At 45.6% G+C, this 24,439-nt stretch overlaps 1 protein-coding gene and 1 long non-coding RNA gene across 2 annotated transcripts in view; both read left to right on the top strand.

Annotated features, from left to right (window-relative positions):
* The window catches only part of BUD13 (BUD13 homolog), a 340,704-nt gene that overhangs the window by 36,353 nt on the left and 279,912 nt on the right, over nt 1-24,439 (top strand). The window lies entirely within an intron of this gene.
* Nucleotides 21,819-22,298, top strand: LOC138489619 (uncharacterized). The gene is made up of 3 exons (XR_011274833.1): nt 21,819-21,912; nt 21,993-22,104; nt 22,216-22,298. It is a non-coding gene; the product is annotated as an uncharacterized lncRNA (long non-coding RNA).

The following is a 24,439-nucleotide window of genomic DNA, read 5'->3' as shown; positions in this document are numbered from 1 at the left end:
TGTGGTGTAAGATGATGGTCCGAGCCGGGTTGGTTCCGAAGTGCATACAGTGCCAGTGGAAGGCATTGCAGCCATCCCTTCTTTAGAGTAAGCTTCAACTTGCCTATCCTTTTCTTTAACAAGCCGTTGAGCTTCTCACAGATACTGTTACCTTGCGGATGATACGCCGACAAGAACTTGTGCTTTATACCAAGCAGCAAGCTAATCTGCTCAAACTCCATTGACAAAATGAGGGCCATTCTCTGATCTCATGACTTCGCACACCCCCCACCCTGAGAACACTTCCCTCACTAAAAATGTGGCCGCACAGGTAGAGTCTGGGTGTGTACAGGGACCTGCCTCAGTCCATCTAGAGAATGGACACACCACAACAATTAAATATCTGTACCCGTTGCATACTTGAATCATGTCGATGTAATCGAAGTGCAAGTGCTGAAAAGGCCCATTTGGCCTGGGGATGACTCCTCCGATTACCTTTAATGTGTGCCCAGCGGTGAATTGCTGGCAGATTATGAAGTTCACCATGAAAAATGCAACATGCTCTGCTAAATTCGGTATGAACCAGTCTTCCGCAAGCGTTGCTGCTAGATTCTCTTTTGTCGTGTGGGCTGGGTAATGTAGTTGCTTCAGCTCTATTTCTAATAGGGCTACAGGCATTACTGGTTTACCAGTGCTGTCTTGTCACCACAAGCTGTCCGAGAGGTTTAAAGAACACCCTCGACGTTTCCACAGGTTCTTCTCTTCCTGCGGTGCCTCCCCTTGGAGTTCCATTAACTGTGTTTGCCCCAAATTGCTGTAACCCTCAGCTGCGGTTTGTGTAAAAATCATTAGTCCATTGGCATGGATAGCTTCCACTGCCATAATCGTCTCACTTTTCGATGCCATACGCTTGACTTCCGTGTCTGTTGCTTGATTCCTGTGTGAGATAAAATCTGTCCCCTTGGTGTGGGCAGCGCATTTCACGAACACTATGCCCACTGGGAGCTGTAGTGCCTTAATCAGTCTGTCCAATAAGGCTGAGTGCTGCACTGGCGTGCCGTCTGCTCGGAGGTAGCCCCTCCTTTTCCAGCGTGCTAAGTCTGCTTGCACTGTTGACGTCACATAGGCGAAGTCACTGTACACTGTTACTTCCTGGTCTGCGTGATTCTTAATGGCGAGTATCAATGCCAATAATTCTGCAGCCTATGCTGAATAATGAGATGGTATTTGTGCACTAAGAAGCACTCGAAATTCTCCATTTGTTGTGCGTTTCATCACAGCAACGCCTGTGTACCTTTGCCCATCACTTTGATCGATTCTCGAAGACCCGTCAATAAAGACGATCTCTACTCCTGCCAAGGCATTTTCTTTTACTCTTGGAATTTCATCATAGAATTCTTCATAATTCGCGCAGTCATGCACCGGCTCTCCCTCAGTGACTGGATCTGCGATGAAAATAGCTGGGTTTACTATCTTACATCGGACTATTTTAAATCGATGGGTTTGATATGATCACTTCGTAAGCAGAAGCTCTCTGAGATGTCAATGTGCCCTTTGGTTTCTCTAGAATGGCAAATAATGAGTGCTCGACGTACAACGCCATGGAGCATCCCATCACAATGGTTGTAGCCTTCTCTATGGCGAACGCTGCAGCAGCTAATCTTTGTTCGCAGGGAAAATGACCTCTCATTACTGTGTCCAGATTCCCACTGTAATATGCCAGGGGCTTGTACCCCAACAAGGTTCTTTGAGCGAGCACTGCCGTCATAACGCTGCCATCTGTGTGTGAAAACAGGTAAAATTCCTCTGCATCATCGGGAATTCCGAGAACTTGAGCTGTACAAATAGCTCTTTTGAGTTCAGCAAACCCGTTCTCCATTGTTTCAGACCATTCAATCTTTTCTTTTGTCACTTGGGCCTTTTTTAGGGCCTGAAGTAAAGGCTTATTATAAGAGCTGTAGTCGAAGACCCATGCCCTGACATAGTTGCATAGGCCTAGAAAGCTCTACATTTGTTTTATCGTGTGTGGCTTAGCCGTGTTCAATATGGTTTCAGCCCTTTCTGGGGTCACTTTCTTTCTCTCATGTGAGATTAGCTGGCCTATGTACAGCACTTGTTGTTGACAATATCGTAACTTTTCTTTGTCAACCTTATATCCTTTCTCAGCCAGTATAGTCAATAGCTGAACAGAATCATGCCTGCATTGCTCTTCTGTAGTGCTGCAAATTAGGATGTCATCCACATATTGTAAGACAACACTTTCTAATGCAATATTTCTCAAATCCATCTGCAGGACTCTGTTGAAAATAGACGGATACCCACAGTATCCCTGTGGCAGCCTCCTGCTTTTCAGACGCATTTGTCTGAACGTGAATGATGTCAGATCTTGTGAGTCACGGTGCAATGGGATTGAGAAAAATGCATTTTTCAAGTCGATCACCGTGAAATATTTTGCCTCAATGGGCATATTACATAGGATTGTAGGTGGGTTAGGGACTACAGGGAACTCGGCCTCGACAATGTCATTTATTGGGCGTAAATCCTGGATTAAACGCCAAGACCCCCCCTTGATTTTTTGATCGGATAAACCAAGGTGTTGCATGACGACTCTAACGTCACTAAAATGCCCTGGTCCATCATGGCAGAAATTGTCTTAAAAATCCCTTCATCTGCCTCTCTGGACATGGGATATTGTCATGCCTTGGGCAGGATCGCTCCTGGTTTTAGTTTAATTTTCACTTCTCCCACCCCCTTCAAGAGGCCTACGTCATAAGGTCCTGTAGTCCATACTGGGACGGGCACCTGGGCCATGTCGTCTTCAAAATATTCAAGACGATTTAATGCTAGCATCATTCTCTGAGGTACCTCCCTCTTGATCATCTTTACCAAAAAGGTGAGACTTACTTCTACTATTGTCTCTCCTATATCTGTTTGTTCTTCAAATAGATCGTCATCAGTGACGACAGTCACTCGATATCCTTCTTCGATGGCGATTATCACGCACCATTGTCTGCCCTTGTTATCGTAACCGTCCACCAAGGCCACTTTCCCTCGTATTTCAGCTGTGTGTATCATCAACGGAAATACTTGTCCCTCCTCCTCATGCATAGGTGTTCTGGGTCTGAATATAATAAAGGTACATTCATTTCGCACTCTCCTATGGAGACTGGGAGTGTGTTTGTAAAGGGAACTCAACTGTGAGCTAGTATCTATGGCCTCGCCGGACAAGAAAAGCGTGCCTTCACGTATGCATGAGCGTGTTGCACCCATGTCCACTAGGAAGGAATATTCTATACCCCCTATAAAAACATCCACGCTAGGTTTCCTGTGAGAGTCTGGTGTCACCGATAGGATAGAGCACATCAGGGTTCCCAGTGAGCCGTCCTAGTTCATATACAAGTTTGGCCCACTGTGCACTTGTGGATTTTCCCCATTTCCAGGGTTTGTAGTCTGCCCTGTGCTCATTGCTTGTGACACTTGCAACAGTGCCTGTTGGGTTTGCCTTTGTGGAAAATTACCCATGCTCTGAGGTTGCACTCCTTGTTGCGCTCCTAGCGCTTGTTGCACCGTGTGATTCTGTGCAACGTCCTGTTGTAAAACTGCAGGTGGATTCGCCATGCCTGCTCCCATTCCTTGGCCGTTCTGTATCGTGCCTTGATTTCTGCATGTGCGTGCCAAGTGTCCTGGCATTCCACACAGCCAACATACTGGCGGTGGTCGGATTACTTGCCCATTTGACATAACCGGGTTTCCATTTTACATGTTTTGGAAGCCTCCTTGATTATTTTGGAAAACTCCCTGATTGCTCTGCCATCCTCTTCCCCTAAATCTTCTTCCCGGTGGGTACAACCCTACGTTACCCTGATTATTCTGTTGGGGACTAGCCACCTGCTGCATGCTTGATTCAGCTGCGCTAGTTAGCATGGCTCCTCCAAGAGCATTCTTCTGCACCAATTTTGCTTCCTCACCCTTTCGAGTTGCTTCCTTTTTGCGATTCTTCTCCTGCAGCAGTCTACAATAATGTGTGTAATCAACTGTATTTCACCCCAAGGTTTAGCCTCATCTCCTAACAATTTCTTGATTTGTTTCTGCACTGGTTCTGGCAAGTCTTGGCACAATATATAGTAAAACGCAGGTATTGATTTCGTCCACGATTCATGAGTCTTGAGTACCCATGCGTCTTGGAAATTCAGTATATAAATTAGGGAATCTTCAGAATCCTTCATTTTTCAAGTCTGTATAGCTCCCATATCGGAGGTATCTGGATACAGCACTCGTAGCACTTTCCATACTGCGATTCTACAATTGTTAAATGGAGCTCTGTCATGCGAGGTATTAATTGTGGTTACACCAGGGTAGCCTGCTCGTGCCCATACATCGTCTGCTCTCTCACCAAGTATGGCGATTAGGAGACCCTTAATGTCCCCTATAGCTAATGTCTTTCCTCCTGTCATTTTTTCTAACTCATGTATCCATTTTCCTGCTCCCGATGTCAGCAATGGAAGCTTGTTTTTCAAGTTTTCTCGATCCATGTGTGGCCATGGAATATATTGTGGTCTTACTCCCCCCTTCTCTAGTAGCAGAAATTGGAATGCGTAGCCCTCTTTCTCTTCTCTCATTGTTCTCCTGTCTATTGCAGGGGTAATATTCCCGCATCGCCGTCTACCTGGCAATGTCCTTAGTCTGTCTACATAGGGCGGTGAAGACACTCCCCTCTGACCATGAGATACTCCTTCATGTCGGTCAGACTGCGTGGCTGACTCTGATGCCCTCGGTGCAGACTCGCTAGCGTCTGACCATCGTATCCCTTTTTCCCTCGGGAGTCGTCTTTCGCTCCGCCTCCCTTCTTCATTTTCCTCGCACTCCTCCCTTTCAGAGTCAGACATTGTTTGTCCTCAAATCACACAACTTCTTGTATCCTCTTTATCCCTACTTATTTCTAGCCTATCCAGGGATAGGTCTCTATTTCCACTACTTCGGGAGACATCCTCCGTGTTGTACAGCTGAGTGCTCTTCAGGCGCTCGTCTTCCCCCTCCTCTTGGGGTGTTTGTTTCAACCCCATTTCATCATATATTCTACCGATCGTTTCTCCAATGCTTCTGGTGTCGAAGTCATTTTCAATATTTGCCCTAGACGTGCCTGGTACTGAATCGTACGTAGGAAAGAATTCTTCGATGTCTTCCCAGTTTACAACTGGATCGGGTTTTTTAACCTCCCTCTCCAAATACTCAAGATCGCGTGCTCTCTGTCTCTGCTTATGTTCGATATCGTCATCAAATTCTTTGCGCTTCCTCGCCTCTTGTCTGACCCTATCTTCTTCCTTTCTCTTTTCATTTCTATGTTCATCTGCTCTCCGAATTTCCTCATCTCTTCGTCTTATTCTTTTTTCACGTATTCTTTGCTCTTCCTCTAACCTTTGCTGTTTCTATCTGTCCTGATCATTGGCTGCTCTTGGGTTGCGATCGAGCTGTCTGTCTTGCTCTTCGCGATATAGTTGTTCTCGCCTTTGTTTGTCTTTCCTTCTTATCCTTTCATCTCTTAACTCCTTCTCCTTCCCATTTCTCTGTTTCATCTAACCTCTCCTTTTTGTTTCGCATCATCAATGCCTTTGCCATCGAGTTTCAATAAGATTTGTCCTCCCATCCATTCATCCTTTGCGAATGCTCTCATCAGTTCTACCTTTTGCTTCCCTTCTCTCTCTTCCCTTCTCTTTCCTTGTCCAGAGAGACACTTGTCTGTGCCTGATCTCTTCTTTCATCATCACGTCTCTCCTTGTCCCTTGGGACTATGGGGGTAATATCTTTGTCTCTATTCTTCCCTTGACCTTCGTCACTGCTATGTGTAGGTGACTCATATGCGGGGTTGCTGTACCCTGTGGCTGGTTTAAGTTCTCTCAGTGGGTGTAGCCCCTCATCCTTACTTTCTTTGATTTTCGCTTCAGGTGGGGCAGGTGGCGCGGTAGGCGTCACCCCCCCCTGTGCATACATTAAGTATCCAATCTGCTGGTGGCTCTTCCTCCTTTCCCTGTTCGTACATTTTCCACAACTCGAAAACAGCAAGGCGTTTTTCTAAATTCTTGCCTGTATATGTGGTGTGCAAATATGTCGTCATATGCTGTAAGACGGCTTTAGATAAAGACCCATTTTGTGGCCACGGCATAAACATCTTGTGGGCGGTACCTTTAACCCACTCGGTACTATATTTCTTTAGCTTGGGTGCGTGTTTTGGCAACTGTTTGCATAAGTGTGCTAATGGAGTCATGTCCTCCATGCTTAAATCTGTTCCCTTTCCTCTTTATACAATACTTGTCAATGCTTTTGTGTGGTTTAAACAACTTCTGACAATATGAGCAAGCACCATGCAAGCTCCAATCCAAATTTTCACAAACTTTTATATATTCTAATCTACGCCAGTGACCTAAGTTTGACAAAAAAGGGTTTACCGGGCCAGATCGGGATGTTATTGAAGAGATACAGGAGTTTGGGTAATACTTCCATTTTGAGTAGGGCCACTCGGCCGTATAGGGACAGAGGGAGATTAGCCCATAGGTGGAGCTTGGTCGAAAGGGTGAGAAGTAGTTCGCTGTGATTGTGTGAGTGCAGCAGCTGTCTATCTCTAGCTACCATTATTCCCAGGTATATCTCACCAGCGTGGGGGCGGGCTTAAACCCTGTGATGCAAGATAGGTCACCCGTATTAGGGGTCAAAGGAAAGATTTCGGATTTGGGGACATTGATTTTATATCCCGAGTATTCCGAGAACTTGTGTTTGTCAGCCACAATTTGTTGCACATTCTCATGTGGGTCCCAGACATACAACGGTGTATCATCCGCATACAGAGATATGACCTGGGGGGGGGGGCAGTCATCCTGAGTCCTCTATGCGAGTGGTGTTGATGAATATATTCCGCCATTGGTTCAATAGTGAGGGCAAACAGAATGGGGGAAAATGGGCAGCCCTGCCTGGTCCCCCTGTGCAGATGGAAAGAAGGGGACAGGGTGTTATTGTTTAGGACCTTGGCGGATGGTTGAGTATATAGCAGCCAAACGCATTTAATAAAATACGGTCCAAGTCCAAACCTCTCGAGTACAAGGAAGAGGTATGTCCAGGAGATGGAATGAAAGGCCTTTTCGGCATCGAGGGCCACTACGGCCGCCCTTGCCTCTGGGTCTATTTGCGCCAGCACATTGAACAGTCGTCGAAGGGTTAAAGCCGTTGATCTAGTTGGTATGAAGCCAGCTTGATCAGGGTGGACCAGGATTGGCATGTACGGAAGGAGCCTGGTGGGCAGAACTTTAGCGAAGATTTTCGCATCAGTATTGATTAGGGAGAGGGGCCTGTAGGAGGCTATATATTGTGCTGGTCTACGTGGCTTCAGAAGGACCGTAATAACTGCCTCACGCATCGAGTCTAGAAGGACACCACAATTCATGGCCTCCTCCCATACTTTCAGTAACAGTGGGGCCAATACGCCTTGAAATTCCTTGTACAGCAGTCAGGCCATCCGAGCCAGGGGCGCGGCCAGCAGATAAAGATTTAATGGCCTTGTTTAGTTCTTCAATAGTCACAGGTTGATCTAAAATGTTTCGCGTCGTTTCAGTGAGTGTTGGGAGATCAAGGGAGTCCAGGTATCCGAACGTGTCTTCCCTGGTTTTAACATCGTGATCAGAGTATAAAGCGGAGTAAAAATCAGCAAAAGTAGTATTGATATCGCATTCTTTATTGGTCGTGACCCCAGCCGGGTTCTGGATACTAGCGATTGGATTAAGGTGCCTATCTGTTTTAAGCATGTTGGCCAGAAATCTCCCCGCCCTATTAATCTCCCCGTATCTGCGGGCCTTAGCCGGGGCAGCCATGTACAAAACTTCCCTATTGGCTAGTTTATTAAATTCCTTGAGGGAAGCGTGTATCTTAGACAGGGTTTCCTTGTTCAATGTGGCACTATATTCCGTCTGTAGTGTATCTATTGCGGCTTCAGCCACACCCAGTTCCCTCCTCACCGCTCTCAGCATACCTGTAGATTTACCCAGTATAGTACCCCGGACCCAAACCTTGAATGCCTTCCACAAGATAGCATAGGTGCTCACAGAACCCTCGTTCAACTCAAAAAACTCCTCGATTTCAGTATGTAATGCCTCACAGATATTGGGGTCCCTAAGGATTTCAGAGGGCATCCTCCACCTTCTAGCCGGAGGTGGGGAGTCACCCAGGCTGATGTCCAGTGTTATCGGCGAGTGGTCTGAGAGCGTGCGGGGGTGTATTGCACAGTCATTGATCTCAGCGGAGAGGGACGAGCTAATAAGCCAATAATCTATACGGGAGTGGGAGTCGTGAACAGATGAGTAGAAAGTGAATTTCTTCTCAAGTGGATACAACATGCGTCAATTATGTTAGTCTGTTCCATCATCTGTTTAACGGCAAGAGCCGCTTTGGACGGGGCCCTGGGGGATGTAGATGAGCGGTCCAAGGAGTGATTGAGGATCATATTGAAATCTCCGCCCCATATTATTTGCGCCTCTGTCGATGTGGATATCATGTCAAGTTTTGCGCAATAAAATAGCGGGTCATCAATATTAGGACCATATGTATTAATCAACAGGATTTGCCGTCCCGCCACCTCTCCCCATACCAACACGTATCTACCCAAAGGGTCTATCTTACTAGCAAGATACCTGAAGCACAGCTTGGAGTGTATAAGCATCAGGACTCCCCTGGATTGTGTTGAATATTCTGGGAAGTACCTATGAGGACCCCACCGTGGAAGGAATTTATTGTTGATACTCCCCATCACATGTGTCTCCTGTATCATAAGGATATGGGGATCATGGCGTGTATTCTATGCAGCAATTTTCCTTGACTTGACTGGGTTGTTGAGACCCGAATGTTCCAAGAAAGTAGACAAATGTTCAACCCACCCTTAGCCTGTGCCATAGCTGCCTATCAAAGGGGGCATTTGCCAAGCATGGCGCCACTGTCTCAAGTTTTGGAAGAGTCTCGCTGAAGAACAGTCCCCTGGTTTTAACTTTATAACATCCCCAACCATACCTGGCAGAGCACCAGGACAAACTCTTACCCGCTTCCCCTTCCACCCCCCATCTGCATCATCAACTCCAACCCGATGATGTATCCCATCAATCATAACTTGGGAAGTCTCCTGGGGGTGTGAGCTGTACTCACGTGACCGAACACCATGTGGGGGGGCTCACGTCCCAACAACAATATATGGTGGACAGGGCCACCTTGCCGTCGACGGGTTATCAAACTTATGGTAAGGCAGTGTAGAGCAAGTCCCTTCAGCCAGCATGGTCCTCCTGTTCCGGCACCCGCCGGGGCGGCAGGTTACGGTTAGCTTCCCGGTTCCCCGGGAAAAGTGGGATTGAGGCCTCGACATACATCATGGCCTCTGTAGGATTGTCGAAAAAGTGTGCACGGCCTCCGTGTTGGATGCGCATTTTAGCCGGGAAGACAAGCGGATATGGGATCTGGCGTAGTCTCAGCTGTCTCTTGACCGGTTCATAGGATCTTTTCAGTGTCTGCACATTGGTCGAAAAGTCTGGGTAATTGTGTATCCTATTTTCTTCGTAATACAGGGATCGTTTTTCTCTGGAAAGCCTCAGGATAGCGTCTCTACCTCTATAATTCAGAAGTGGGGCAATGATCGTGCAGGGCGGCGCTCCAGGCTTAGGAGGGGAGGCCAGGGTGCGAAGGACCCGCTCCACGAGGAAATGATCGGAGAAAGCATCGGGCCCCAGGAGGGATTTCAGGAGGTTTTCCACATGGCGCTCCATGGAGCCCTTACCAAAGGATTCGGCTACTCCGACCAGGTGGATATTGTTTCTCCTGGAGCGAGATTCCAAGTCCTCGCACTTGTTCAGAGTTTTCTGCAGGTCTCCCTTCAAATGGGCGATATCACGGCTATGTTGTGCTATCGAGTCCTCATTAACTCCAATCCTGTTCTCCGCCTCCGTAGTGCGAGCACTTTCCTTATCAACCCTAGCCTTCAAAGAGCTGATTGTGGCCCCTATGTCGTCCAGTTTGCTGTTCACCGCCAGGAATCCACTTTGCACCATCGTTAGTAGTTTGTCCACTCTCACATCCATTGGAGACTCAAGCTGGCTGCCCGAGGGCTCAGCGGGTGTCTCGGCAGGCCCATGCGGCTGGGAGCTGGCAAAGGAGTCCATCGGACCAGTTTTCTTGGAGCCCATACTTTTTTTCTCGCTGCGGTCCATGTGTCAACTCTGTTGAGTTGCGTTGCATCTGCCCACGCTCTGGCGCCCAATGATAGGTAGTGGTTGGCGATCGTTGGCACTTAGGAGTGTGGCGTACACTGCTTATGAGTATATAAGAGAAAGGCACCAGGGCACCCACCTTATGATGTTATCGTAAGGCCCCAGCGAGTGAACGCAACCGGCCCACCGCCGTCGACAAGGCCCGACCCGGCGGTCAGTCAAGGATCGATCTGCGGGGCAGTAGCGGCACAGGGAACGGAATGACAATCCCGACGAAAAGAGCAATGTTCTGTCCGGACCAGGCGTGCAGTGTATACCCAGGAGAAGGATCGAGGGCCAGCAGGATATATCCACCGGCAACTCAGAAAGGCGCGGAGCGCGGCCCATCCCCCTTCCGGCCTGCGCACGAGCCAGCACCCCCGGCCGTCGCGTGATTTCTCCTGGAGCCGTGGGCCCAATACGCCTCCGCCGCGTTCACGGTATAAGTTTGCAGTCCGATTTCTCAGGATTGAGCTGGCGTTTTTTCATGAAAATCGGTGGAGTGATGCCGCAGGCTCTCCACTGCCGAATGCAGGTGTTTATTGGTGTGCAGGCGGCCCCGAACAGGATTAATTTATAATAGGATATGTTACGGGCCGGAGCTCTCCCCTTAGGCGGCCATCTCCGTTGTGCAAGCAAAAGGAACACCATTGTGAAGTAACAATAGGAAAAACCTTTCAACTACCAAAATCTGCAAATCAAGCAAGAAAAAGGAGTACCTATGTGAATAAAACAATAGGACAAATCTCCACGTGTCAAAGGAACTCCATTGTGAACAAAACAATAGGCACCTATGTGAAAGTAACATAAGGAATTGTACATAATTTAACAACAAATCAGCCAAGAGGACTAATCGGCGAACTGGGCGCATTGGTTAGTAACAATAAGCACTATTCTTTTTTGTTCTTTATGCAACAAACTGACAATTAAATTGTGATAACAACATGAAACTCTGACAAATCTTTTTTGGTTTGACACACATAATATAAGATTCTCTGGTGGCTCAACTAGAAGGTAAAATACTTGTAACGGTCAAGATGGACAGTCACAACATAGAGGGGCCCAAAAGACAGTGGTTCCCCGAGACCCAGAGACTTACATGGTTGGGGAATGGTGGGGTCAGGAGATATCTAATCCAGGCGAAGCACAGACTGGGAAATGTAATGTGGAACTCCAGGGCGGGCACAAAAGAGTCGGAACGCAGCCTTTCTGCAAAGTAGCAGAGACGCGAACGTTCGGGCTAGGAGACGCCATGCCAGCAGACATGGAACCTCAAGACAGGCATGCGAGAGTCGGAACGCCGTACTCACGCGAATTAGCAGAGATGCCGACGTTCGACTCTGACAGCCGACAGAGAAGTCAAGGGACTGCGAGCAGGGAGAGGCGGGGCTGCCGCGGCATGGGGAAGCTGCGGGTGCTCGGCAGTTGTAACCCACATGAGAACCGCGGAGCCGCGGATTATGAAAGACAGAGTTGTGACAACATAATAGTGCAGGCCAAAAACACGAGATTCCCAGAGACCCACAAAACCCCTTCCAGGGAGGAACTAAGCACTTACCTGGTCAGAGATGACTGGGACAGGGAGCGGGTGGAGGTTGAGGTCGAAGACAACTTGCAATGCCTCAATGGAAAAGGGGGAGGGGCTTGGGAGAGTTTATATAGACTGGAGGAGGAAGTGAACACTGATTGGCCTGTTAAATTCTGCCTATATAAAGACAACGCTGGAAGGCAAGAGTGTGTTCATTCTTGGTTTTGTTGCAGATCGAACCAGACAGGACATCAGGAGCTGCTGAAGGCTGGTGGGCGTATGAGGACTAGGAGGAGAAGTCTTGCCAGAAGTCCTTACCATATTCCCTGCAAGAATCAGTGAAGAAACCCAGCATAAGCACAGAGAAGGACATTGCAGAAAATTCTGATTGAAGCTTATTTTCTTTTCATCATTTTTGAAAAGTCTGAATTAAAGACCCATTTTAATTTCCATCAACACCGCCTGACTGTCTCATTGTCACAAAGTTTGGTGGCAACGGTGGGGATACTGAAACACGGTAAGGAGACCATCATCAAGGCCTTAGCAGATGGACAGCAACAGCTCCAGCAACAGGTGCAGGTGCAGGGACACCAAGCCCAGACAGATCGGCAAGCCCTACAGCAATCCTTACAGGTGCAAGCTGCCACCCAGGAAGCCCTTAAGAAAGTGATAGAAGCTGTGGTCGCTCATAGGGACATGACACCGGCCCCTTCCAACGTTCTACAGAAATACCAGGCCGGGGAGGATCCAGGTTATTTTTTTACAAACTTTGAAAGGGTGGCTAGAAACTACCAGTGGCCGGTGGAGAAATGGGGGCACTTCATAGCACTTTTACTTACAGGCTCAATGCAAGGGGCCTACCAGGCGGCAAACCCCAACGGAGACACAAGTTACGCGGACATAAAAAGAACCATCCTAGAAAGGATGGGGGTGGATGAGGAGGCATATCGTCAGAAGCTCCGGGAAACCAAACTCCGCAATGGGGAAACTCCAAGGCAACTTTACTATCGGGTACACGATTTAACAGAAAAGTGGTTAAAGCCAGCCGGTTGCACCATACCCGAAATAGTGGACAACGTGAAGTTAGAACAATTTGTAGATGCACTGCCAAGCAATATGCAACGATGGGTCCGTCAACCCCATTGACCCACTCTCAATGAAGCAATAGACATTGCCACAGCATTCCAAAAAGCAGGCGGAACCAGGATAAGTCCCATGGAAGGAGGAACCAAAACATTACTCCCTAGACCCACGAATATGGGGGATATTAAGCCAACCAAAGTAGATCCTAAAGGCACGACATAGCCCACCACAAGCCGACAAACCCAGTGTTATGATTGTGGGGAATGGGGCCATATCGCCCGATTTTGCCCAAGGAAGAATAAACCAGAACCTATGGAGATTGATTGTATTCAGAACCGGGAGTTCAGAAGGAGAAGAGAGCCTTATACAGTGGAAGTTTGAGTAGACGGTGTACCCTGACAAGGCCTGGTCGACAGTGGAATTGAGCAAACCGCCATCAGACCAGAAGTAAGTGTCTTGGGGGGGAAAAAGGGGAAGCAAGACATTTCGGTAAAATGTGTACATGGGGATATAAAATCCTATCCTTCCAAAGAAGTAAACATAGAGGTTAATGGGGTTAGCACACCAATGGAGGTAGCCATCATGCCTCATATACCTGCTCCTGTGTTAATAGGGACTGACCTGGCCAACTTTGACGACTGTATCAGAGAGAATGAATGGTTAAAAAGAGCCCCTTTCTCAGAAACAGATATTGAAGGCAGTATTGGGAGACTACAAAGGAAAACCAGAAGAGAGGTGAGGGAAGAGAAACGGAAATGGGTGGGAAGCTTCAGTGGACTCGTAGATTGGATTCCGAAAGATAAAAGGGTATCTTTTAGAAGCGAACCCCTAACTGACCCAACTTTAAGGAATGTCCTCGAACAAGCAATGAAAGACCCAGAAAATACAAGAGTTTATCCAAGGTTCAAGGTACATCGAGGACTTCTATACCGGGTTACAAAAATCCCTAATGAACAAGAGTTTGAGCAACTTTTGATACCCATGAGTTTCAGACAATCCATACTGGGGCTGGCTCATGATGATCAGACGGGCGGTCAAATGCCAAGAGAGAAAACCCTAGATAAAATCTTGAAGCGATTTTACTGGCCAGGGGTCTATAGGGAACTGGCGAAATACTGTGATGAATGCCCCACATGCCAAAAATCAAACCCAAACCAAGACGTGCTCCATTACTACCCATGCCATTAATCAAAGAACCATTTGTCCGGATTGGCATGGATATAGTGGGCCCACCGGAACCCAGTAGTCATGGATTCCAATATCTGTTAGTAGTGGTGGACTACGCTACAAGATACCCAGAAGCTTTTCCTATGAGAGGAACAAGTACCATCCAAGTATGCAACCAATTGATTCCATTCTTTGCCAGGATGGGAATACCATCAGAAATAGTAACATATCAAGGTCGAAATTTTGTATCAGGAGTGATGAGAAGAGTATGTCAACAGCTGAAAATAAAGCAAATCTGCACGTCTATATACCATCTGCAAACAGATGATTTAGTAGAGCGCTATAACAAGACCATTAAGCTAAGGTAACGGCACCTACCGGGAAGAATTGGGACAGAGCAGTACCCCGGGTCCTGATGGTATTAAAGGATACCCCACAGTCTTCAACAGGCTTATCACCTTTTGAATTATTGTTTGGTCACCAACCGAATACAATACTGGATATCGTCAAAGAAGAGTGGGAAGGCCAAGAGGACCCTACCACCCTAACAGACTACGTGATTGAACTCAAGAATAATATGACTAGGATGAGGGAACTGGCTCAAACAAACTTGGGAAGATCCCAGTTGGTCCAAGAAAAATATTACAATCAGAAAACCAGAGTTCGGCAGTTTAAGGAAGGGGACCAGGTGCTAGTGTTATTGCCCACTAGCCAGAACAAAATGTTGGCCCAATGGAGGGGGCCTTATAAAATAAAGGCAGTATTAGGACCAGTAAATTACTTGGTGGATCAACCCGATCGGAAGAATAAAACTCAGAATTACCACGTAAACTTGCTGAAGGAATGGAAGACCCCTGACGGAGTCATACAGGTAGCCACAAGAATGACCCAGGAACCTGCATTCAATTCAGTCCAGTGGGGAAAACAGCTCAACTCAGAAGAGAAAAGAGAAATGAAGGAACACCTTGAGCCTTTAAGAAATGTGTTTTCCTTCTACCCAGGAAGAACACACTTGGCGGAACATAAAATTAAAACGGAACCAGGACAGACCATAAGGATCCGCCCTTACCGTTTGCCGGAGTCAAAAAGGAACGCAGTGCAAGCAGAAGTGGAGGAAATGCTGAGACTGGGGATAATTGAACCATCATGCAGCCACTGGTCATCCCCTATTGTTCTGGTCCCAAAACCTGATGGTAGTATACGCTTTTGTATGGACTACAGGCAATTGAACACCATCTCTACATACCAAGCCTACCCCATGCCCCGAATTGATGAACTTATTGAACAGTTAGGCACCGCTAAATACATTAGTACCATTGATCTGACAAAAGGTTATTGGCAGATTCCGTTAAGGACGGAAGATAAAATCAAAACTGCTTTTTCTACTCCTTCAGGACTATATCAATTTACAGTACTACCGTTTGGCTTGCATGGAGCGCCAGCAACTTTTCAATCACTGATGAATCAGGTTCTCGCTCCTCATCATGGATACAATGCAGCCTACCTGGATGACATAGTTGTATACAGTAAAACCTGGAAGGATCATCAAAGTCACCTCATCAGTAATAAAATCACTGCAAGCACCAGGACTTAACATAAACCCAAAGAAAACCCTATTGGCCGCCAATCAAACACGATACCTGGGATATATTGTCGGGGACAGGTTTATACGACCACAGTTGGACAAAATTGAAGCAATAGGGAAACTGCCTATGCCCAGTAATAAGAAACAGGTCAGAGCCTTTTTAGGCTTCATTGGGTATTATCGGCGCTTCATACCTTTTTGTTTTCTTCCATTGTTTTCGTCCGTTCACAGAGGCTCTCAATTCGTCATATAAAGACGACTTGCTTAAAGACGAAGAAGCATATAAAGCCTTTAAAGAGCTAAAACAGATAATATCAACACAACCTGTTCTACAGTGTCCCAATTTCCAGGAAAGGTTTTTTGTACAATCAGACGCCTCAGGAATAGGTATGGGGGCCGTACTCCCACAAGGTGGTGAGAAGGATCTACAGCCAATGGCCTTTATAAACTCTTACCAAATGAGGTGGTATATTCTACCATAGAAAGAGTGTCTAGTTATCAAGTGGGAAATTGAGACCCTCAGGTATTACCTCAGTGGAAGAAAGTTTACAGTATTTACAGATCATGCTCCGCTTCAATGGCTGGCCACCCACAAGGACTCCAACCAACTAGTATTGAGATGGTTCCTGACCCTACAAGAATTCTGTTTTGAAACAGTTCACCGACCAGTGGCTTTCCAGTTAGTCCCAGATTACCTGTCCAGAAATCCGGACCAGCCTGATCGGCTGGATGCTTCGGGGGGTGTATGTAACGGTCAAGGTGGACAGTCACAACATAGAGGGGCCCAAAAGAACGTGGTTCCCCGAGACCCAGAGACTTACATGGTTGGGGAATGGGGGGGTCAGGAGATATCTAATCCAGGCGAAGCACAGACTGGGAAATGTAATTTGGAACTCCAGGGCGGGCACAAAAGAGTCGGAACGCAGCCTTTCTGCAAAGCAGCAGAGACGCGAACGTTCGGGCTAGGAGACGCCATGCCAGCAGACATGGAACCTCAAGACAGGCACGCGAGACTCGGAACGCCGTACTCGCGCGAATTAGCAGAGACGCCGACGTTCGACTCTGGCGGCTGTCTGAAAGACATGGAACCTCCGGGCGGGCACACGAGAGTTAGAACGCCGCACTCATGCGAATTAGCAGAGACGCTGACGTTCGACTCTGACAGCCGACAGAGAAGTCGAGGGACCGCGAGGAGGGAGAGGCGGGGCTGCCACGGCATGGGGAAGCTGCGGGTGCTCGGCAGTTGTAACCCACATGAGAACTGCGGAGCCACGGATTATGAAAGACAGCGTTGTGACAACATAATAGTGCAGGCCAAAAACACAAGATTCCCAGAGACCCACAAAACCCCTTCCAGGGAGGAACTAAGCCCTTACCTGGTCAGAGATGACTGGGACAGGGAGCGGGTGGTGGTCAAGGTCGAAGACAACTTGCAATGCCTCAAGGGAAAAGGGGGCAGGGCTTGGGAGAGTTTATATAGACTGGAGGAGGAAGTGAACACTGATTGGCCTGTTAAATTCTGCCTATATAAAGACAACGCTGGAAGGCGAGAGTGTGTTCATTCTTGGTTTTGTTGCAGATCGAACCAGACAGGACATCAGGAGCTGCTGAAGGCTGGTGGGCGTATGAGGACTAGGAGGAGAAGTCTTGCCAGAAGTCCTTACCATATTCCCTGCAAGAATCAGAGAAGAAACCCAGCATAAGCACAGAGAAGGACATTGCAGAAAATTCTGATTGAAGCTTATTTTCTTTTCATCATTTTTGAAAAGTCTGAATTAAAGACCCATTTTAATTTCCATCAACACCGCCTGACTGTCTCATTGTCACAATACTTCTCGTCTGTTTTCTATTATTTTTGGCATTGGGCAACCTCAATGCACATGTTGCATTGCAGCCCCATACAACAACCTAAATACACAAGCTTACACTAGGAGCTTGCGTCTAAGATTGCAAGTAGGTTGCAACTATACTTTGTCTTCACATTTGCCACACAATATCTTCTTGGGTGTATTACCCTTCACTTAGGATCCACCTCTTCCGGGTTCAGACCCCTTTCCAATTTCAGTTTTCAGACAAATAAAGACTTTTGAATGTGCACAGGATTCAACTTAACCCGCTGCAGGACCACTTTGATTTCACAGTTCAAAAATGTTTACACGCTCAGGGGGGTACCAAACGGAGACATTCGAGTGAACACCTACATGGCGCCAGACTACTCTGTATCGTACCTATTTTGGGTTAATAAATTTCAATCATATGCAAGTTCTCTTCATACAATGGTGCTGCTTGCAACCTTGAGCATAACACAGTGTGCGATCAGTTTCTCCAATTCACCGGCTGTGCTGAACTCGCTGGTGTTGCTTTTGATGTCTGAGTCAAGGGCAGTTCCATGGTGGCACTCGCCTCTCTCCGCCTTGGCTATCAATGCGTGAGGGCCCCGTATACGTTTGACGCACACTATACCGTCCACAGCTTCAATTCCTGATCTTATGTTTCTTTTCCTTCAGGCTTCTGGAAAGTCGCAGTCCTTTCTTGAAAAGAGAAAGGGTAATTCCCTCCTTGTCGTCCCCTCTGGTCTTGCCGCCTTTCTCCTCGGTTTAAACTGCCATCTTGAAATTGCTGCTTCCTTGTGCATTTGGCCTTGCTGTGAGTGTGCTTTCATGCTCCGCCTTTTATCCGTGTGGGGAAGTGTGATGGAAGTCAGCTGTGTGTAATTATCAGTAATTGTCTGACTCTGCCTGACCCTTGCGTTGGGACATGTCAAGGATACGGCTCTGGTGTTGGACCGTTGTCGCTCACAATGAACTGTCCGTGAGAAAGTGTTTTTGTCAGGAAAGGGGCGAGGGGTTGAGTTTCTAGGTATCCTACCTGGTAGGATCAGGAAAAGATGTTCTAAGGAAGGGTATACCACATCTCACCCTTCGGTGTCCCACCTCCACTCCCTGAAGACCCCCCATCCAGGTGATCCTCCAGCACTGGTCCACCCCCAGGAACTGGATCCAATAGTGATGGCCGTGTCCTGGCCACCTGGACGACAGAACCCCGGGGACTAGCTGGTGAGACACCTTCAGGTTTCTCACACTAGTGGCAGTTTGATATGATTTTTAGAGCCATTGTTTATCTGACAATGGAACACAATTGGTTTCAATGGAGTTCAGGTCATTTTTGGAAAGGTATTGGATTGAACATGTTACAACAGCACTGTTTCACCCCAAGGGAATTGTTGTGTGGAGAGATTCAACCCCACTTTAATGGAGGTCATTAGGATTGTGGTGGCCACTGGAGGAGACTGGGTGAGAGCTGTCATGCAGAGGACATTTCAGTACAGGTTGTCTCCCCATGCTGTGACAGGCGTTGCCCTGTTTGAGTTGTTGTGTGGAAGGAAACCCAACACCTGTTTGTGTCCTGGTTGGATGTGAAGGTCAAGATGTCAGAGAGTGGATGTGGCAGATGTGAGAGAAAAACTGTTGGTTAGTGGGTACAGGTCCAAAGGATGTTTGATGAAAATAATTGCTGCAGGAGTTTTACGGTAGCCCCGGGCAATGTCATTAAAGTAAAGATACCTTTGAAGGTGAGAAAGGGAAACACTGTATTCTGAGCCCAAGGAGTTTGTCAAAGATCTGGGTTCATTAATCTTAGTCAGAGGTGGGGGAATATGGAAAAGGAGAGGGTGGCTAATATACGCAAGGGGAAAGAGTCTGTTGGTGGTTAGGATTGCTCTGCACGTGGATCAGCAGTGTTTAGTAGTGAGCAGTGCTCAGCATGTTTGCAATGTTTTAGTTTCCATGTTGTGTCTTAGAACAGCATCTTTCTGTTGTGTATTAGAACAAGTAGAAGGAAGGGAGGTGTTAGGAATGTGCATCCCATTCTTCCCCATGCTTCTGCTACCACAATGGTCACCATTGGATTACAGTAGTTGTTAGTGCACTATAGCGTAATATTACATTTCTGTGTCTTTGGTTGCATACATCACTGCATGGAACTTGGAATCGGGCTGCCTCCAAGTATGCTGGGTTCTAGGTTCTACCACACATTAGTTACTCTGGACGTGTCTGCCCTATATACAAGCATAGACCACGACTTAGCGGTCACATATCTGGATTACACATTTCGTAATGAATCCACTTCATATAGGACCCATGTTAATATGTTAAAAGCTTTTCTGCGATTCACACTTGAAAATAATGTGTTTCTGTTTAACGATCAATATTATGCCCAAGTCAAAGGGTTAGCGATGGGAGCAAAATATGCCCCCACTTTGGCCAACCTATTTATGGCCCAGATGGAAGAAAGTCACATTCTAAGTCAGAGTCGATATCGGTCTAACATTGTGATATGGAGAAGATTTATAGATGATATCCTCATGATCTGGTCCGGATCCATACCTGAACTGTTTGTTTTGCTCAGAAATCAACACCAACTCATATGGCATTAAATTTACATCACAATATAGCAGTGAAACCATTGACTTTCTTGACCTCAATATCTTTATAGATCAAGGCATTATCCACACCAAAACATTTCGCAAACCATCTGAAGCTAATTCGACTCTGTACTCCACTAGCTGCCATCGTCTATCCACCATACACAACATTCCTAGGGGGGGAATTTTATCGTGCACGCAGAAATTGCAGTAGAAAATCAGACTTTAAACGAGAGTGTGAACTTTTATCTGAAAGGTTTGAGTTAAGGGGTTACTCTAAGACTAGCATCAACAAGAGTCTTAGCAGATACATCTCGATGGACAGGAATGTCACTTTGCAAACTAACAAACATAAAATCGCAAAACAACATACTGTTGATATTATCACCAAGTTTTTAAAGGTTTCCACAAGTTTATATAAGTTGCTACTCAGGCATTGGGGCACATTACTCTTAGATAAAGACATTAGACCGTATATGGCGGATAAACCAAAGCTATTTTCACAAGATCAGAAACCATTCGGAATTTGTCGAGCCCATCATTTTTTCAGCTAACCAAGACACCATCAAAGGAAAAAAATACTTGGTTGTCCCCAATTGCTGGCTTTTATAAGTGCGGTACATGTTCAATGTGCAAATTTGTAGACAGCAATGTGACCCAATACACAATAATCAATGGATGCAAATTACAAATACAAGACCATATTAATTGTAAGACCACACATGTGGTATATGCTCTCAAATGTGTCTGTTCTAAAGTGTATATTGGCTCCACTATCAGGCAACTCAGAGACCGGATCCGCGTGCATTTGGCTAGCTTGGCTAGCCAGGATGCCAAGCTGCCTTTTGCAATACATTGGCAAACTAGACATCAATTAGACAACAAGGAACATATTCGTTTTTTGGGACTGCGTAAAGCTAAACTAGGAAAAAGAGGGGGAGACATTATTTTAAAACTTAGACAAATGGAAGCTAGGCTCATTTGTCTTTTACGATGTACACAGATTGGGCTTAATGCAGATCATGAGATGCATGTGTTTTTATGAACTACCATTTCGAATTTGTTGGACAATACAATGCCTGCATATTTTTTGCACTTTGCGCATGTGCATATACTGATGGGTGTACACATTTTGTGCATACAAATTTGTAAATATGGTGGAATACTGATGATAGTTACAGGAGTATTCAGTTCCAACTGTATGTTTGTAGATATACAAGTTACATAGCTGTGGGGGGCGGAGTGCGCGTGGCGTGTTTTGCTTTGTGTGGACGGCGCACCCAAAAGACACCACTTTACATATGATCAATAATATGGATACTTTATAATTAGCTGGATCTGGCCAGTTGTTAATTCTTTCTGATTTTCCCAATACCATACAGCACATGGATTTATAAAACTCTCCATCAAGAAGTCATCCCATTTGATATAGTTGTGCAACATTTTACTTTATTTTTTCAACATATTATCAATTTCACACAGAGTCACGGCACATGTTAATATCATTTGATCTATTAAACAATATATATATATTAGCCTTGTATATTTATCATGCACATATTTGTTGTGCCAAGAATACCATTATCAAGCAGTGAAATGGAAAAAGTGGTTTATATATCTTTTAAACCTTCATATAAAATAACGTGCATATTGGCTATCTATGAACGTGTAGCCAATACGCATGCTCGCATGTCAGGAACACTTGTCGTACAGTGAGACTGTGTGAAAGAGTAGCATTTTCCTTTCGCTCATGCGCATAGACACTTATTTTGCCTTCATTCACTTGCGCGTTCAACGCTATTTAATGTGCTGCACTCGGCAGTTTCGTGCCTAAACAACACCATGAATATGTAGCCTGGGATTAAGCCCGTCTATATAAGTAAGCACTCACATTATACCTTAAATCCGCCTATTCTTCTCTTATTAAAATGGTTAGCAATAGATGGTTTTCTTTCGTAGGATGAACACTGCTAAAACTAAGAGACAGATATAGCTGCTTGGGGGAATCTTTTTTCACCGTGATACATGGAACCATCACAGACATACGATTGAGATGTCTCACATTTTGATGGTGAGCATGCTAATTTTCATTTAATTGTTTTAAAGTGTTAGTGTGAATATTGTAACCATCTCCCGGTCATAATTAATAATAACCATTCACAATATGCTTACACATCAACAGATGACATTAGAAGGTGGCGATTCGCTGATTTAAATATTCTGTTGGGAGCATCAAAACTTTAATTGAAAACCACAAGAAGTAGGGTGAGACTTTATATTCATTTTCTCATTTAAGAGAACTTCCACACTCAGTTTAGGCTGTAATATTCTCCACTTCATTATCTTATGGGCTACACTGCGTATTCAATGTTTAATATAAGTATCCTCACCTGCACTGAACTGGCCTAGTTTAAACCACTCTCCTTTATTGAATCACCCCGATTAACCACTCACTTTTACTCAGTGGTGTTCTTATTTTGGACGCGGGGTTTACGCATGGGTGACTCGTGGCGCACGCGCTTCGCTCACAGCACAACACGCTTTAATAAATAGGTTATAGATATTTATGCAAATAATGAAATGCTTTCCTGTTGTTTCCTATCTCCTTTCTCCAACAATGAATGCATCCACTTCATTATGGGTATGTAAACCTACGATATTTTACAATTTGGATGCACAATACCGTTTCACAATACTATGTGTACTTACCTGCTTTTGTTTTGGTTAACAATTATTTGTTTGGTGAATGTTAATATTAACTTTATGATGGACCTGCCAGCCTTGAGAACGACTTGAATGTCGAAACACGTGTCGGCTGTCAGACTTTGCTAATAAACTGTGCATAAGAACGTTTTTTGTGACTAACAATTGTGATCACATGTGTTACATTACAATAAACTGGAGCTTATTTTGAAAACTTTCAGGGACAGCGCGATAGTGCGGGTCACCACTTGTAACTAATTTACCTTAAAGGCATGTCATTGAAGCCAAGAAGTGTGCAGCTTGTTTTCACTTCAGTGTCTGATCCTTACACACCATCAAAATGGAAAGAGAATGCACTTTGATTTGTTGACTATGGAGAGTCCTGGATTGTAAATCTTGCAGCAACATTTTATAATGTTGATAATCTTATGTTCTGGCGTTTCATGGAGGCCCTCTTTGACATAGACTGCATTGTTCTTGAATAGTTTTCCTAATTTCTTTAAAACCTTTGTGTGAACGGATCAAAAACAATCTTTCGATCTGTCAGTATGTTGTTGGCATAATCCATCTTGCTGGTTGCCTTTGAAACACGCCATGGTTAATTACTTGCTGTCATTTTATGCTCAGCCCTCAGAAGGCCTGGTTTTTATTCCTTTCTGCTACTTCATTGAAACTCCCCATCCAAGACTGAATGCCTGCCTCTGGTCTTAGAACCTTCCACTTTTTACTCACCAATGCAAATCCCTGGAATTAACACTAGGCAAGCTGCTCCAACTCATATACCACATCACTTGTATGACATCTGATGCGCTAGTCGTTTCCCCCCCCCCAGCTAGCCCCCCTGTTCAACTTATCTTTTCTAGACTGGTCTAATGTTCCTCCCTTTTTCTGGGCCTTCCAGCTTCCCATCTTGCTCCCCTTCGCTCTGTCTTTAATTCCTCTATTCGTCTCTTGTTTTCTCTCCCTGCTTGTGTGTCTATCTCCTCTAAGTTTTGACCTGCCTCCTTTCTTTCCTTTGCAAATCGACTATTACTTTATTTCCTTTTTATAGTTTACAAATGCCTTTATTGTCATGCTCCTTCTTACCTTGCTTCTCTTAATTCTTTCTACAACCCCTGACTCTCTTGGTGCTCCCAGCACCTCTACCTTCTCTCTGTCCCAAAAACTGTGCCTCATCCCGTTTCCATTCCTTTTCTTTACTCGCTCCTAAATTCTGAAATTTTCCCCTTTACATTCTCCGTGCCTCTTCCTTTCATCTATTCCACGCTGCTTTGAGAAATTATCTACTCAACATATTGTACCACATGTACTCTGCTCATGTTTAGCTCATTTATTTCATTTTTTGTACTGTCATTTCACCTCATGTTCAGAGCTTACAATATGGTTTAGTGAGGTCCTTTTCTGTTAACTAAGGAACATAAAGCTGAATCATATTTACACTCTGTGGTCCAATCTATAGTCCACTATAGATGGAATCATGTAAACAGCCTCTTTACGGGACTCCGAAATGCAACCTGGTGCCACTGAAAACTGTACACCATTCTGCTGCTGCTGTTGCCCATGCTGCTTCAGTATCATCGCAACAGTCCTCACTCTTCACTACAATGGCATCCATCTCAGGTGGATGCAAAGATCACTGCACCGAAGAGAATCTAAACAGCACATTCTAAAATAATCTTTTTATGGAAGACCGTGCAGTGGTC

Source organism: Ambystoma mexicanum, chromosome 9 (assembly GCF_040938575.1).
Source record: "Ambystoma mexicanum isolate Mex_15411 chromosome 9, UKY_AmexF1_1, whole genome shotgun sequence".
Taxonomy (NCBI): domain Eukaryota; kingdom Metazoa; phylum Chordata; class Amphibia; order Caudata; family Ambystomatidae; genus Ambystoma; species Ambystoma mexicanum.
This window is presented reverse-complemented; position numbering and strand designations above follow the sequence as displayed.